The 16,576-nt window shown below is 47.5% G+C and overlaps 1 protein-coding gene across 1 annotated transcript in view; it reads left to right on the forward strand.

Annotated features, from left to right (window-relative positions):
• Positions 1 to 8,718: 8,718 nt before the first annotated feature.
• Serpine2 (serpin family E member 2) overlaps positions 8,719 to 16,576 on the forward strand; it is a 57,523-nt gene continuing 49,665 nt past the window's right edge. Inside the window, exon 1 of the mRNA XM_050161068.1 lies at positions 8,719 to 8,874. The gene's annotated coding sequence lies outside the window, so the exon portion shown is untranslated. The remainder of the gene's footprint in view (positions 8,875 to 16,576) is intronic.

A 16,576-nucleotide genomic window follows, 5' to 3' on the forward strand; every position in this document is an offset into this window, starting at 1 on the left:
TTTTTGGTTTTTTCGAGACAGGGTTTCTCTGTGGCTTTGGAGCCTGTCCTGGAACTAGCTCTTGTAGACCAGGCTGGTCTCGAACTCACAGAGATCCGCCTGCCTCTGCCTCCCAAGTGCTGGGATTAAAGGCGTGCGCCACCATCGCCCGGCTAAGACCTTACCTCTTAATACCATACATTGGTCACCAAGTTTCAGCCTGTAAACTTTAAAGGGACACAAACATTCAGACCATAGCAGGGGTGTTGAACAGACCTAACAACAACTCGAGCTGGGCCAGGAAAGATGACTGCGTATTTCAGGATGATCAATAATAACAATATACAGTAAACACTTTGGAGTTTACAGTACACTTCATCCAACCCTAGAAAGACGTTCTATTATTCTTCTTTTAAACTTAAGGAAACTGCAGCCCAGAGACATTAAATGGCTTCCAGGTGACCATGAGAAAATGACAGAAATGGACAGAAATCCAGGTCTATTGGATCCCAGTGTCTAATCTTTTGAGTTCTATCCAACATTCAAAGCTAAAAAGGTGGAAAGACTTCAAATATAAAAGAAGGAACAAAAGTACGCAGATAATACAGGTAGCAAGACTTACTTGGTCTTGGTGTGGATATCCCCCTTTGGAATAGTGAAATTAATTGGATTGTCCATTCATTCAGTAATCACATGATAGCCTTCTGTAATAGCATTACTCTATAATAAATTATTATCGTCTTCTCAGCTGAAGAAACTGCATGAACAAATGGAGATATCTGGAAGCCAAACCCTTGCATTGAAGGCAGGCTATGACTGAAAGCTCTAAGTAGCTGATGCTCAGAGCTATGGGACTGCTGACTAAGAAGAGATTAATACTGGCTGAGAATGAAAAGCTGAAATGGTTTTTGCGAGAGAAAGGTGGAGGATTGTGCCCCCATATGATCAAAGTAGCCCATTCCAGGCCATACATCTTCTTGAAATGTGATTTCGTGATTTACCTTATTATGAGCAGAATTCCTGGTCCCCCAAATTTGATATGTTGAAGCCCTACACTAACTAATGGGACTGTATTTGGAGACAGAAGATTTAAGAAAGTAACTGAGGCTCATTGAGGCCTTAATCGTGAGGCCTTACCCCCGAAACACTGGGACTGTGGCTTGCATGTGACATGGACCTTCCCCAGGATCATGGGCTTGCACACTACTTCCTGTTGGTACAGGTTTGGGAGTCTATAGTGGAACTTCCGGGGAAGGGGGTATGACTGGTGGAGCTGGGTCACTGAATATGGACCTGTGAGGGTTAGAACCAGCCCCACTTCTAGCTTGAGAGCTATGCTTTCTACCTTGCTGAGATGTGAGAAGATTCTGATGGGTATTTCCATTGCCATGGACACGGCTATGCCTTCCCTGCCATGGCTGACCATGGGCCAAAAGAAACATTTCCTAACTTACCTCATTTCTGGTCTCTCTCTCTCTTTCTCTCCGACTCTCCCTCTCTCTCCCCAACCCGTCTCCTCCTCCTCCTCCTCTTCCTCCTCCTCCTCCTCTTCATCCCCCTCCCTTTCCCCCTCCCTTTCTCCACCTGTCTTCCTCTGTCAAGTGAAGACACAATGAGGAAGCAGCCATCTGCAGGGGACATAGTCCAGTAAAATCAGAACTGCTAACACCTTGTTCTTAGACTTCCAGCTCCCATAGATAAATGTTCATCGTCATGCCACTCAGACTACGGCATGAACTGACAGATGGTATGCCTCTCAGCACGAGGTAGGTAGAGTCAGCCATTCCCCCTTGGCATCTTAGACAGCCCATGACCTGCTTCGAACTGTGGCGACAGAAGTGACACTGTATCACATCCAAGTCTCTAAGAGAACTTTCAGCTTTGGTTTTCACCATCTGGAGGTTTGAGCGATAACACAAAGTCTAACTACTACTATAAAAAAAAAACACACACACACACAGAAAAGAGAGGCTTTTGAGTCTGAAGTGTGACGGGATGGAAGAAGGAACAGGAAGATGAGAAACACTGACGATAGAAGACAGCGCTCCAGGCATCCCCACCAAGGGGTCACACAGGTGAATGAAGCCACCTTCAACTTGCACCTGCAGCAGCATGGTCAGATAGCATGAAGTAAATTAGCTACCAGCCATCCCAACTGAATTCTGCTGGGGCCAATACACAGACCTGTAAACAGGCAGATGACAGTTCTTAGGTAAACTGTAGAGGTTTGGGCTAATTGGTAATGTGTCACACTGATTAAAAAAAACAATGTAATATAACTAGAGATAAATAATTCTGACTGATAAGGCTTTAAAAAATATAGCAGGAAAATGAGAAGGTGATACTAGAAAGGTAGGCTAGGATAGACTGTGGGGACTTTCCCTGCACTTTTTATTCTGAGCAATTAGGATATGTGTTGTAGAATATTATCTTAACTAGGCAAAGATGTGTTGCATTTGTTTATGCTGCAGTTGTTTAATGGTGTAAGGATGTGTGTTAGTTATGTAAAGGTGTGTTGTATTTGTTTCATCTTGCCTGCCTAAGGCACCTGATTGGCCTAATAAAAAGTTGAACAGCCAATAGTTAGGCAGGAGAGGGATAGGTGGGACTGGTAGCCAGCAATAATAAGTAGGAGGAGAAATCTAGGCAAAATAGAAGAAGAAGGAGAATGAGGGAGAGAGGGACACACTTGGGACAAGAAGCCAGGCAGCTGCCAGATAGACAGACACAAGAAGTAGTGTAAGTAAGACATGCAGAAGGAAAGAGAATTAAAAAGCCATGAGGCTAAAGGAAGATAAAGAGAAACAGGTTAATTTTAAGTTAAAGAAGAAAAGATCTAGCCAGAAACAAGCCTTAGCTAGGCCGAACATTCGTAACTAGTAAGTCTCCACATCATGATTTGGGAGCTGGCTGGTGGTCCTAAAGAAAAAGCCTGGTACAGATGTGCCAGGTACTCTACTAAACCCTTTCATGGATCAGTTGGTCATCACCGGAACCTATAAAATCCTATAGTTATTCCACTTCCTGCAAGAAAAGGAAACAGGCTCAAAAATTAAGTTACCCTTGCTTAGTGATGAGACTAAGATCTGAGAGCAAGCATTCTACTTTGGGTTGTGAGCCTAGCCTTGAACAGCTGAGCCATCTCTCCTGCCCAACACAGGCTTTCTAACGCCAGAGCGTGTACCCATCACCTCTGCAGAAGATTGCCTATGCTAAGGGTTGGACTGCAGGGACAAGAAGGGAACTATCTGAGCTGATAACAGATACAACACTTTAAGAAGATTCTAGGAGCTGTAAGAGTAGGAAAAGTGACTTGGTGTGATCTGCGTCTTAAGTAGTAGGGGTGTGAACTTGTTTGGGAAAAGAATATGGAAAGGGGGATGAACAGGGGGATTTGGGAAAGAAACAACACCAAGGACTAGGGGCCAAGGAGGAGTGCAAATTCATTCTTTTCTTGATGGCTTCAGCCATTCCTGTTAGCAAGTATGTGAACGCAAACTGGTTTGTGGAGGGCAATGACTCATCTTGATGGCCAGCTTAGGGGGGGATTTAGAGTCACCATGACAACAGGCTTCTAAGCAAGCCTGTAAGAGATGGTCTAGATTAGGTTAATTGAGGTGCCAGGACCCATCCTTCCATGGGTTTAGGGCCCCAGGCTGAAGAATACAGAGAAAACTGTCTGAGCTCCAGCATTCATTGCTCTCCGCTTCCTGACTGTGGATGCAGTGTGATCAGCTGCCTCAAGCTCCCATTGCCATGACTTCCTGGCCATGATGGCAGTAGCTTTGATGGAGCTAAAATAAACCCTTTATTTGCTTGCCTTTGCCAGAAGTTTATCGCAGTCACAAGATAAATAATAATACACGGATAGAGCTGTCTCATTTGCATTTAGACTTGTTAGGTGGAGTGTGATGGTGAAATAGTACGTGAAGGTGCCTACTAGGCATTTGATGACATATCTACATACACAGATATGTGTACATATACATACACACATGTATATACACATATACATGTATATATATGCCTGTCGCATATATACTCATGTATACATGCATTGTATGCATATGTGCATATATCTATATATGTACAAACATATATGTATGTGTGTATATATATATATATATATATAATAACCTCAGGACAGTGATATAGTCTACTTATAAATACTGTTTTGGAATTTATCCAGAACTCACCGACTCACAGGTATCCAATGAGGTATCCCTGATTATACAACAGGAATAAATGTTCCTATAAAGTAAGAAGGGATCACAGGAACACATGTTTCCCAGCTTCTATTCAGAAGAGCAGAGACAAAGACAGTGCCGAGATTCAGATGAGAACTCACAATCTCATTAAGCAGGGATGAGCAGGCTCCTAGCTCCTCTTCCCAATCCTTGGAAGACTCAAAAGTACTGGGAGGGAATCCAGTTAACTTGGTTGCACGCCCACCCCTAAGCCAGGGGGAAGCAAGAGCAATCTGACTTCTATTCCCAACAAGATGGTACAGGAAGCAGGAGAAGTGCTTCGCTGGGCAGAGAGATGGGAAGAATGGATAACGGCTGGCGACAAAACCATCAGTGTGCATCCCACTCCGGGAGAGTAGAAAACACAAAGCCAAGGGCAGTCAGTTTCACCTAAGCAAAGAGGACAATTTGATGAGGGAAAGACACGGGCAAGCAAAGGAACTAGAAGAGTTGCAAAAGACGGGCAAAGCACAAAAATTTAATACTGCCAGAAGATCATGCAGAATGATGAAAACCTACCGGGTTTAGCAATGTTACCGGCAACTTTGGGAAGAGAAGGATGGAGTCAGAGCCGAAGATGGGCCTGAGTGGCTAGATTAAAGAAACTCATGGAAGTAGGCAGGCAGCATCCATTGAGCAGAGATTAAAGAAGCTGTAGGTTCCTTGAAGTGACAGGAACCATGATGATACTCAAAATGTACACCTTCTATTGTGTTTGGTGAGATGTTAAGTACAAGGTGATACCTAGCCTAGCACTTAGCAATGCCTGTGCTCTGAAGTTGTGGGTGAGAAGCAGACAACGAGAAAGAACAAATCGACTCTCGGGCTTAATCAGTTTCAGAAGCTACAGAAAGGAAATTGGATTTACTTGAAAGCCAACTTTAGAGGGAAATAAAACAACAAATGTCTTTTATAAGCTCAACAGGGACAAGCAGCAGTGCAACAGTCTCCAAAGTAATTGTATAAGTGAGCTGTTGTAGCCGGCCTCCTTTCTCTGGGCTGGAACAGGCTTACAAAACAGGATTTGCATCTGTAATGGTGTGGAGCAAGCAGCTTTGGGATATAATATCTTTTAAATAGAGGGTAGACAGGAGAGAGGCAACTGTCACTCTCTTAGCATCATAATCTCTCAGTCTTCCAGACAAAACACCATCACCCAGTTGGAAGCTAAAGACAGCTTTTACTCAAATACAAGGTCACTTTATGTGGGTCCATGGGGGAGCAGTGGAGGTGGGGCCGGGGGATTCACATTTATTCCACGGCACTCAGCACTGGACCCCATCCAAGAGAGGAAACGAGACTAAATAGATCATTTGTTTTATTCTGTTTGGGAATTTCTTGTGTCTCTCCCGACTGCAGCTTGTGGACACAAAGCCAAACTCAGAGCCCTGGCTAGAGCTGGCTAAATGCCAGGTCACTTTTTATTTTTATTTATTTATTTTAAAGGAATAAATAGCTTGAAGCTGTGGCTGCAGATTAAGGCAAGCCACACAATCAAAGAATGAAATGAAACCCTATGGTGAATGTGAAGTTGGGAAGAAAGGGCCAGGTCGGAGTTAAGTGATTTGCATTTCTCAGATGAAGTGGAGACAGAGAAGGCAAGGGCAAACCACATGGAAGCACACGTCTGTGAGAAATATACTTGCAACAAGGGTGGTCAGAGGCTGGGAGGAAGATCTGCAGCTTGAGCCCTCCAGCAGAGGTAGGCACACACCTTCTCTGACCCTTGGCAAAGTGCCTGAAAGTATGAATTGCATAAAAAGTGTACCCTGGGTTCTTGCCACTGTCCTGCCTTGTGGGCATGAGGAAGTCAGGCCAACGCCAGCCACACACCCTCAGTAACAAACGTCGTTGGTCGTTGGTATTCCTGGCAGATCACACCGGCAGAATGAGGCTTTGTTTAGAAGCCTTTCCTCTGGGGGAAGTTCACAGTCCATCCCATCCAATGGCCAAGGAGAAGGAAGCACCCATGGCTGGGCTCACTTTAGTGTGTTAGTTAACCCCGCATCCTGTCCCATTTCAGAACTGAGAAGTCGAGCACAGTATCGCTCAAAACCTTCCTTCGGCACTACAGTGGGGCGAATAGGAAAGTGAATGTCAGTCATGAAAATGTAAACAAAAGAGGCACATCCTAAAGACTCCTGAGCAATACATCTGATAGACGGAGAATCTAGGCCAGTGGTTCTCAACCTTCCTAACGCTGCCACCCTTTAACACAGTTCCTCGTGTCGTGGTGACCCCAACCAGAAAATTATTTTCATTGCTACTTCATAACTATCATTTTATGACTATTATGAATAGTAATGTAAATGTTTGATATGCAGGATATCTGATATGCGACCCCTGTGAAAGGGCCATTGACCTCCAAAGGGGTCATGACCCACAGGTTGAGAACTGCTGGTCTGGATCTTCTTTGTGCTCTAACTGGGAAGAGAGGAAACTCTGTGGAGACATTAGCTGCATTTCAAGACACTCAAATCCTTCCACGTTTGTGCATTTCTCTGGAAACAGTTACCTTCAGGGAAACTTTAGAACTGCAAACAGTGTGTGGGATACGAACCACCGTACCCGTTAACATCCTGAGAGCGGTATTACGAAACAGCTTTGCAAATGTCGCCCCTGAGAAAGGCTGGGCAAAGTGTACAGGGGTCCCCACCGCACACCTAAAACTACCTCAGCTAGCAACGTCAGTTAGCAAAGCGGACGCAGGGAGCCCAGCGAGCCCTGCTTGTTTCTCTTCACCGGCAGTTCTAGTAGGTCTGTGTCTCTAACAGTTTCTTATATACCCCCCTTCCACCCACAGCACTTGGGCTAATCCAGGGCCTTGTGCTACTACCTAGCTACCTGCGCTCCAGGGTCCTGAAGCCCTCATCCGCAAGGCAGGTCTTGGATTTTCGAACAGAGAGGGTTTGGGAATCCCTCTCTCAGGCCTGTCTTCTCTCACCTCCCCCACTAGACCCCATCTGAATTCTGCCTATGCACAGGCCACCCTCCCAGGCAAACCAAGCTACAAGCCTGTCATTACCGCAGCTGAAAGGCTCCCTGTATCTGTGTATCTACAGACATTTCTGAGCGATTGCTGAGTGTGGAACACCGCCCTGGGCCCAGGGGATGCCCTGGACTGGGAACCGTGTGAGGCTAGTCTCTCTCTGCTGCTCTCTGGTGACTGGTGACGTATCCTAATGAGGGACAGTATAAAGAAGCAATGCAGGGGCGGGCGGGAGCGGGGGATCAAATCACATGAGGTTTATGAAGAAACAGGGAAGTGACTTTAACCCAGAAGTCAAAAAGGCTTCCCAGAGGAAATAAGATTTGACTTGTAACCCCAAGAATGAGAGGGCCTTTTCTCAGGAGCACTTGTGACAGAGGCAAAAAGAAAAATGGGATTTGTAAACTGTCGTAACTGTAGAGCAACAAGAGGGGTTTTCTTTTTTGCATGTGGTTGCATTTCCTTATGGGGGTGGGGGGTTGTACAAACCTTCCATAGCATTTGTCCCTACAAGAGTAACTGTGAAACACACACACACACACACACACACACACACACACACACACACACACACACACACGGGGTGGAAGTGGGCGTCCGGCATGGACCCAGCCGCACCAATGTGGCTCCGGAGTGGTTTGAGTTACTCTAACAGTGGCTGCAGTTTATTTCAGGGCCTAGGGAGATTTACCACCAGGGGCCAAACGCGGGGCCTGCTGAGGACGGTGTTGCACCAAAGACAACAGAAATTACCACAAAAGTTGGGTCCCCACAAACCTAACTTGAGCAAAAGAGGGCTGAAAAGGCAGAAACGGGAGACCCAGGCGAAACCATGGGGCAGGACAGCCATCTGTTGCTGGCCTCGGGTCTGCAGCCGTTTCCTGCCCATAGGTCTCATGAGCACAAGGTATAGGTTCAGAAGACCTGGATTCCCAGAGGTTTGAGAGTACCTCATGCGGTCACCACAAGCCGGTTCCCTGGATGTCCTTGCTTGTCTTGTGCCTAGGAGCCCCTCAGTCAGCTCATCCCCCTAAGCAGAGATAAGTTGGCTCTGGGGCACCTGGACGGAGGACCTGTTCTAGACCTCCGCGTCCTGGCACGGAAATCCCCATCACCGGCAGGATTGTACGCTGTCGCGGGGCACCCCTTCTCTCTCCGATGGGGCTCGGGGAGGGGGAGGGCAGCCAAGACGCCTCGTCCTGCGTCCCAGGGACACACCACTGGTTACGGTGTCGCCCACCCCACTCCCCCGTACGGCCATCTGGTCGACCCACGTGCAGCTCGATCCCGGGTTGGCGCCGCACCTCGGGCCGGGCGCGTCTGGCCGGCGCTTTCTGGGGACCTGGACACCGCCCCCACCCTCGAGGGGACGGCATCCGGCCGCCGCGGTCCGGCAGGGGGGCGTCCTGGAGTCCCCTGCGGTGGAGGGACGCTGCGGCCGGCTGCCACACAAAGGCGGCGGCGGGAAGGCGGGGCGGGGCGGGCCGGGGGCGGGGGAGGCAGGAAGGGGCGGGGGCGGCGGCGGCGGAGATAAAGCCCCCGCGCCGCCCGGTCGGCTGGTGCTGTGGTTGCTCGGGAGCGCGGGCTGCACGCGTCCCCGCCGCTGCGCTGTCCTCCCTCCGGGCTCCGACCGCCACCTGGGGATCCAAGCGAGGGCGGGTGAGTACCGGCTGCGCGGCCCCCGCCACTGGGAGGAGAGCCGGGACCGTCCTCCGGGCTTCGCCGCGACCGGGCGCCGGGGCGGGAACTTTCTCGGGCCGCTGGAGCCACGGCTGCGAGCGCGCCCGGATCTCGCGTCCCTATCCCCCGAGGGTTGGGCCGTTCAGGTGTGCCCGAGACTGAGGGAACGCTTGCCGAGCTCGGCGTGACTGCGGTGGGTCCTGCAGGGCTGCAAACCGTGACCCTGAACCTGAGGCATCTGGGCACTCAGGGGTGTCACCGACCCCGCACTTTGCTTGTGCACGCCCGGGACAGGGACCGGGAGACCGGTTCTCACTTGTTACCTTTGCCTCCGCAGCTTGGAGGTGGGCAGCGACTTGGGGGACACTGGCCTTTGCAACAGGCTTATCCCTACTATACAGTAGCAGCTCTTTGCGATTTATTATTTATTTCCATCATCTGTAGACCAGGGTATTGCGAGGCCGCTGAGTGAGTCCAGGTAAGGTGAAAGTACTCAGAAATCCTGGGCGGAATTAGGTATTCAATTTGCCCCCAAGATGAGCCGCGGGAAAGCTGCTATTACATAAGACAGCACTCCACCTTCAGGTATTAGAGAAGGTACTGTTGAGGATTTTTAGTGTTTTAATGAACAAAACAGAATCTCCGCGTGTCTCTCTTGAGAAATCTCCAAACGCGGCTGGATCTTGCTTTGACTACTTTGCAAAGAACGTTCTTATATTTAGCATCAACATAAAAAGGTGTTTGAAGGTTTGACTTTCTCTTTCAAGCTGGGAAGCAGTTTACTTCACTGAACTGTTCTAGAACAATTGATCTGATAATTTTGTGCCGTTGGAGATTTTATATCAGAATGGGAATACAGATAACTGGAGAGATGTCAGCATTACTGATTTTGTGTATATCTAAAGCACACTTAGAAACTGAAGGCGCTTTCAACACTTTCTGTGGCTCTGAAACAGTAATTATATGCCGTTTGCAACATTTAAGAAAAAAAAATCTCAGGAGACATTCAACCAATAACGCTTCCATCAACCCCCGGAGTTTTGACTGTTTTTCAAAATAGCGTTTGAAAATTTTTTCAGGGAAGGGTGACTCCTGAAGGTCATGAGACGATGTCATCTTTCTTTCTTTAAAAGAATCCAAGCAGAAAATTTTTCCACCCCGCCCCCATGAACTTGACATATTAGCACAATTTTTGAAAAGACAGGAATTACTGAATCGCCAAAGGATGTCAGTTTTCAGCTTCACACATAGAGGGTTTGACAGTAGTCAGAAACAGCCCAAGATGGAAGAGTTGGAAGTGAGATGGGGACCTGGCCAGGCTCCTGCCCCCCCCCCCTTGTTGCTGCCCTCTTCCTGGAGTCCTTCTCTCACATGGTTGGGAACGTTGGCCTTTTCTTCCTCCTGTGGTTGTGGTGCTGCAGGCTCACTTCCGTGGCTCTCTCAGGTCCAGCAGTTTCCACCCGCTCCCTTTACACAGTGCTTTAAACATGTTCAAGACTTGCCCTCACCTGGAGGCGCTCCTGCTCTGTCAGTAACCCTGCGGAGGCTGAAGCAGGGTTGCTGTGAACCTGATCTACACAGTGTGCTCCAGGTCAGCCAGGGGTACATAGACAGACCTGCCTCAAAAACAACTTGAGTGCTCGCACGCGTGCGCAAATACGCGCGCACACACACGCGCGCGCACACACACATGCACATGCGCGGGCTTACATACACACGCACTTGTGCACACACAAACATGCGTGCACTCACACATTCCAACTTCTTGAAACCTCCTACTGCCCCAGGCTACAAACTGGATGTTCCATTGTAATCTTCAACACAGAAGGTTCTCTGGTGCCTTCCAAACATCAGCTTCTACAGGTGGCACAATGGCCTATGCCCCTGGGAAAGTAAAGGCCACCAGACTTGCTCCATGTGTTACTTCTGTGCCCCCTCTAAGCATTTCCATATTTACCCACCCCTCTGTGCGGTCTCTCCAGGCCCACGTGTGCCTTACATTTCCTTTTGACGCTTTTCACCTTTGCTAAATATAGCAGGTCCTTGCATTCCTGGGATTATCATTCTTATACTGGGGGGGGGGGGAAGACAGGAAAGCATATCTGTGGTAAATACTGTGGGGGTAGAATGGCAGAGAAAATAATCAAGTTGAATTGGGAATTTGCAGAAGATGAGAGAAAAGGCTCCTTGTGTCAGTGACTAATGACCCCAGCTGTGCCATGCATCCCAAGCCTCCCTCCGCTCAGGAACCGTACTCCTCTCTCTTACCTTCTGTTCATTCTCTCACTACGAGCCCCGTTCTGTTTCAGCAGGAACTTCGCAGTGCTCTAACTTCCCTTATTGTTGGCATTTCTGGTGATCACCAGATCACTCGATGATTCTAAAATTAGTTGCCATGTCCCCAGTCTCCCTTCAGACCCTGCAAGTCTCCCCGGAACAGAAGAACGTAGAATTTCCTGTCTTCTGAGTGCCCAGCGGGCCTCTGCCATCTCCTAGATGCTCAGCTGGCCTCTGGCATTAGACACCAGGCGCTGTCTCCCATGGCTTTCTACGGCTTCCTCCCTTCTGGTTTTCCGGCTGTCATCTCTTCTACTCTCTGTGGTTTCCCAATACTCTGCCTCTCCCGAATTAATGCTATCTGTTGAGCCTTTGGCTGGACCTGTTTCCCAGTTTCACTTACCACCTTTATGAAGTGAGTTCCAGGTTGCCACCTGAGCTAAGAGCGTTCTCTTACACTAGCTGCCGGCCTGGAGCTCTGAGACCGGGGTTATGTGCTTGCTGTTGTGTGTAGCTATACATGTATTCACTCACGTGCATGCACTGTCCGTCTTGGTTTTGTTGTTTGGGTTTGAGATAAGGTCTCTCACTGACTTGGAGCTCCACAGCAGACTAGGCTGGCCCATGAACCTGAGGGATCCTCCAATCTCCGCTTCCTCAGCCCTAGGATTCCGAGTACACACCACCCTGCTCTTTATTTTTGAATCGTAGTCTGGGGATTGAACTCCCATACCTGTACCTAGGCTTGGGTGACAAGCACTGTATCATCTCAGCCAGTGGTTTTCAACCTTCCTAATGCTGCCACCTTTTAATATAGTTCTGCATGCTGTGGTGACCCCATTGTGTTGCTACTTCATAACTAATTTTGCTACTGCTCTGAATCGTAATACAAATATCTGCCGTGCAGGGTATCAGACATGCGACCCCCAGGTTGCGAACCCCCGATCTAAGCTATCTTATCAGCCCCTGACTTTAGCTTTTATGCCAACCCTGTATGTCCATCATTAATCAAAGTTTATCTTTCTTTCTTAATGGCTACATAATTCCCCAAAGCATCCAAGTGGGAGCCTCTGGCAATTCCTAATTTCTGCATATCCTGCTCTGACCAAGTCACAGTCCTGTTGCTTCTCTGTGCTGTGAGATCCCATGAGTCTCCAATCTATTTGCTTGCCTCTCTTTTGCTTTAGTGTGTAGAAATAACAAAATGGTGGCCAGTACACCACTTTCAGCTGGCGGACATATTTTAGCCTGAATAAAACATACAGAAAGTTAACCGATACTAGGATTAGTTCTGGAGATTCATATCTGGAGATAACCTTGGGTTTATTGCTTCTCTTAAAAGACAGAGGACATGGCACGTCATGAGGTTTACATTCGATGTGGAAACCCTCGGCATGTGCTAAGGTCCTAGCAGTTGTCTGTGATGGAGGTTCGCTGCTTCCTGGTCCTTGTGGACCTGTGACCCCCTCACTGACATCAGCTTTGTGGCTTTAGAGTTAGTGACTATGGACTGGGGCAGCTGTTGGTAGCCTGGGAGTCTCAGGGGTTTACTGCAAGTTCCCTGCAGCAAGAACGTCGCATTCTGTCTGTCTTCCGTGTTGTTGCTCTCTCGGATCATTGCCATTTCCCTACATCTGCCTGCATCTGTCCTGATGTAATCCAGTGCCTCCCTCTGGATGTGGAGGTAACCGCCTCTCCGGAATGACAGTTACCACACACACACACACACACACACACACACACACACACACTCCAAGAGGAGATGGGGTTTGGTCAGCTCACCACCACCCCAGGCAGTAGATAGGCATCTGTAAGTATGAAGACACAGTACCAGAGGCAGGCAGCTCCCAAAGTCAGGCAGACCCTTCACTGTCTCAGCCCTGTGTCTGTGGAGCTTGGAGAACTTCCCATAGCGCACCGGGAACTCACTAGGCTGGTGGCTACCTGGTGGCCTGACCACATCTGTGTCCTCTTCTACCCTTCCTGTCTTCTGGACCTTTGTTTCTTCCTCACTGGGCTCCATGGGGCCCACATATGAGGATGTTGCACTGTCTCCTGTCTTGGTCGTCTTGCTGCACCTTTGTCTGTGGTTCCGTTCTTCCATGCTCACTGTCTGGACAATTTCACCTTTATCCAAGCCCAGGTCTAGTTATCTTCTGTTCCAAAAGCCATTCCTGATAACCTCTGCTTCCAACCCTTGGTTGCCCACATGTGGTACACACACACACACACACACACACACACACACACACACACACGGTATACACAATTCTGTGATGGCAGCTACTGCCTTGTAGTCAAATGCTTTACCTGCCCTTGTTTTAATTTTATTGGCAACCTAATGGTATTTAATAGATGTGTGAACTAAACCATCGCCATTTTTTAATAAGCCTGCTTCATATTGATTCTGTATAGAACAGGCCCTGTATTTCAGGCTTAAAGGGGAACTCCTTAACAGATACCTCAACTTCTAGCTATGGCACTTCTACTTTGAACATACGTTTTCATTCCTCTCTGTGTGGATATGTGTGTCTGTGTGCTTTTGTGTGTGATGGTCAGAAGCCAACCTCAGATGTTCCTTAGGTGGTAGCCACCTTGCTTTTGGGGAGTTTCTCGTTGACTTGGAGCTCACCAGTTAGGCAAGGCTGCCTGACCAGAGAACCCCCGGGATCCTCCTGTCTCTACCTCCCTAACTGGATTTATAAGTATATGACACCATGCCTTTTTTTTTTTTTTTTTTTTTTTTGAGCATGCGCTCTGGGTTCTTATGTTTGCAAGGCAAGGATTCTTATTTTCACATTTTTTTTTTTAATGTTCTGAAACCACATGTTTTGAGGTGAAACATTAGGGAACTCTGCCCGTGACTGCATGGATTTTCCTCCTAACCTTTCTCAGCCTACTACTGTCTTCCTCGAGAGCCACTGTCTGGGCTTTCCCTTTGCCTCTCATGGCTCGTGCAAGGAGGACATGATGCATTGTGGACTTCAGTGTACTTCTGCTAGCCTTGGTGACGATGGTATGTACCGTCTTAGTGACATTGTTTCTCGTGTTTGCTTGTTTGTTTTGTTTTGTTTTGTCGTGGAGCTGGCTCCCTTTAACCAAATCTGGTTGAGAAGCACCCTGGACTGGAGAGGATCTGGGTTGTGCTGTTGACAGTTGAACCATGTAGAACTCGGTTTCCTTCTGTATACAGTGGATATCACAGAAATAAATGACATCCATGTGTCTTATTAAATGTCATATAGATTTTTTAAAAAATTTATAGCTTCTTGGCTTTCTTTTCTAATCTAGCTTTCTCATAAATATCAAGTCTGGGTGCCTTTATTCTTGAGTGCCTTATTCTGTGATTACACACCATGAAGTTCCCGTCCATCTCTTTCTTTCATAATCCCGTGAAGTCATTTAGCATTAGAACTCAGAAATAACACCATGGGCCAAGGGGAAGATTTAGTTGCTGCTTCTCCTCGGAGGCAGTTATGAAATTGTGAAATGAATTAGGACCCTGTGCTTGGATCTTCTTTGTGAGCCCATTCTCCATAGATAAATGTTCCTAGTCCTTACTTCCGAACCATCTTTTTTCATGAATAGATTGCATGCCAAAGGTGGAAATCAATGATGGTTAAAAAAAATTACCCTTGGGGACTAAATGGAGTCAAGTATAGTAAACCACGTCTTCAGGTTATTGCTTATCTGTATGTTCACAGTTTGTCTAAGGATGCTGAAAACTCACATGATGTTATTATTCTTTAGAGACCCAGTCTTCTACTGAGTAGCCTGGGCCTTCTCCATAGCCCACAAGGCCCTGCTTTATTTTCCTGTTTGATTTCTAGGTCTGGATTTAAGCCCAGGCTGGAGAAGTCGGCAACCCTCATGAATGCTTTTTTTTTTTTTTTTTCTTTTTTTGGCCAGGAATGGCCACCAAGCCTGAGCACTCTCCTGTTTTGTAATCCTGTTGGTGTATTTTGACAACCATGTCCTCCATTTCATGTCTGAATCTCTCAAGGTTGGATGGACATCCTAGTTCACGATCATATCAGGAACACCCAGACCCTTGCTGCTATTTCACCCTGGCCTCTACCTCTACCTCAGAAGATAATCAGAGAATGGGAATCGACTGTGCCATTCTCGTCTTAGCAACTGGCCCTTAAAAGAAAGAAAATGTGCACAAAATTTTAACATTCATATTCTCTCTCTCCCAAAAGCTGCAGGCATTTCTTATTATAGCTGCAAACCTTGGTAGATACATTGGTTGTTATACCTTTGCCTTCATGCTCCCCAGCAACACCAAATGAGCATTTTGTTTTACTAAAGGGATTTCCCTTGAAACCATACCAAAAATAGCATTAGGAACCTGCCACCTTTCTGCCCATCCTCTGTAGAATGCCAACACATCTCGCTATAAGAAAAACAACCACCGGTTTTTAGCAAGAGAGTTTATAGCAAACACAAGACACTCTCAACGAGTAAGGTGCAGCTGGGCTGTGTCTCTGTGTATGGCAAAATTCTTGTCCATCCTGAGTTTGAGCCCTAGCAGCTACCAAAGGAGAGGTTTAAAAGCATGGCAGGTGAGTACAAAGATAAGTGTCACCTTCCTTCCCAGAGGGCCCTGCAGGAATAATACAGACGCTTACTGGTAAATTTCATTTTATCAGTTTGGTTTTTTTTTTATTCATGTGTTTGTTTTCCTTCCTATTCTGAATACGGCCCTACCTGAGAAGTTCCTTCATTGAGGATTCGATCTCTGTTCCGATCATATAAAAAGCTATTAATACCTGCATTACCTTGTCCCTACAGTGCAGAGCCCTAATCAAAACAACTCCGGCAGGAACGTGTTCCCTAAGGGACTCTTTCCTTTTACTTACTGCCCCTGAGATCTGACTCTGAAATTGGAACCAGAGACTGAGAGCCTCGGGGTTCACTTCTTTCCTTTGGTCTCTTGACTCTTCTTTTCCTGGAATACCATGACTACAGCTTGCTCCAGGCTTATCTCCCCAGAGCTGCGAGATGAAGAGGAAAGGAGCTCTCTTGCCAATTCTAGTTGGGGATGTGGGGGGGTGGGGGACACTGGGTGGAAATCTGATTGGCTCAGTTTTGGTCACTTGCCTTTCTCTACACCAATGGCTACAGTTATAAGACTGTGGCTCTTACGAGTGGTCAGATCTGAGTCAGGTGTTCAGCGATGTGGGTCAGGCTGGGGTAAGGTGGTAAGTTGTCCTGGAGTGATGGAGGCTCTAGTGGGCTCCTTGAAGTTGCTGCCTACCTCTGGAATAGGAGCTAATATTTCTTCCACTCACACGGTGGTGAAAGAGTGGAAAAGCCGATGAGTTTGTGGTCAGACTGCCTGTATGTCATGGCAGAGTCAGATCTAAGATTGTGAGCCATGAGCTGGTAGCACGGATCACAA

Source organism: Alexandromys fortis, unplaced genomic scaffold (assembly GCF_014885135.2).
Source record: "Alexandromys fortis isolate MF-2015 unplaced genomic scaffold, M_Fortis_MF-2015_v1.1 scaffold_98, whole genome shotgun sequence".
NCBI lineage: Eukaryota > Metazoa > Chordata > Mammalia > Rodentia > Cricetidae > Alexandromys > Alexandromys fortis.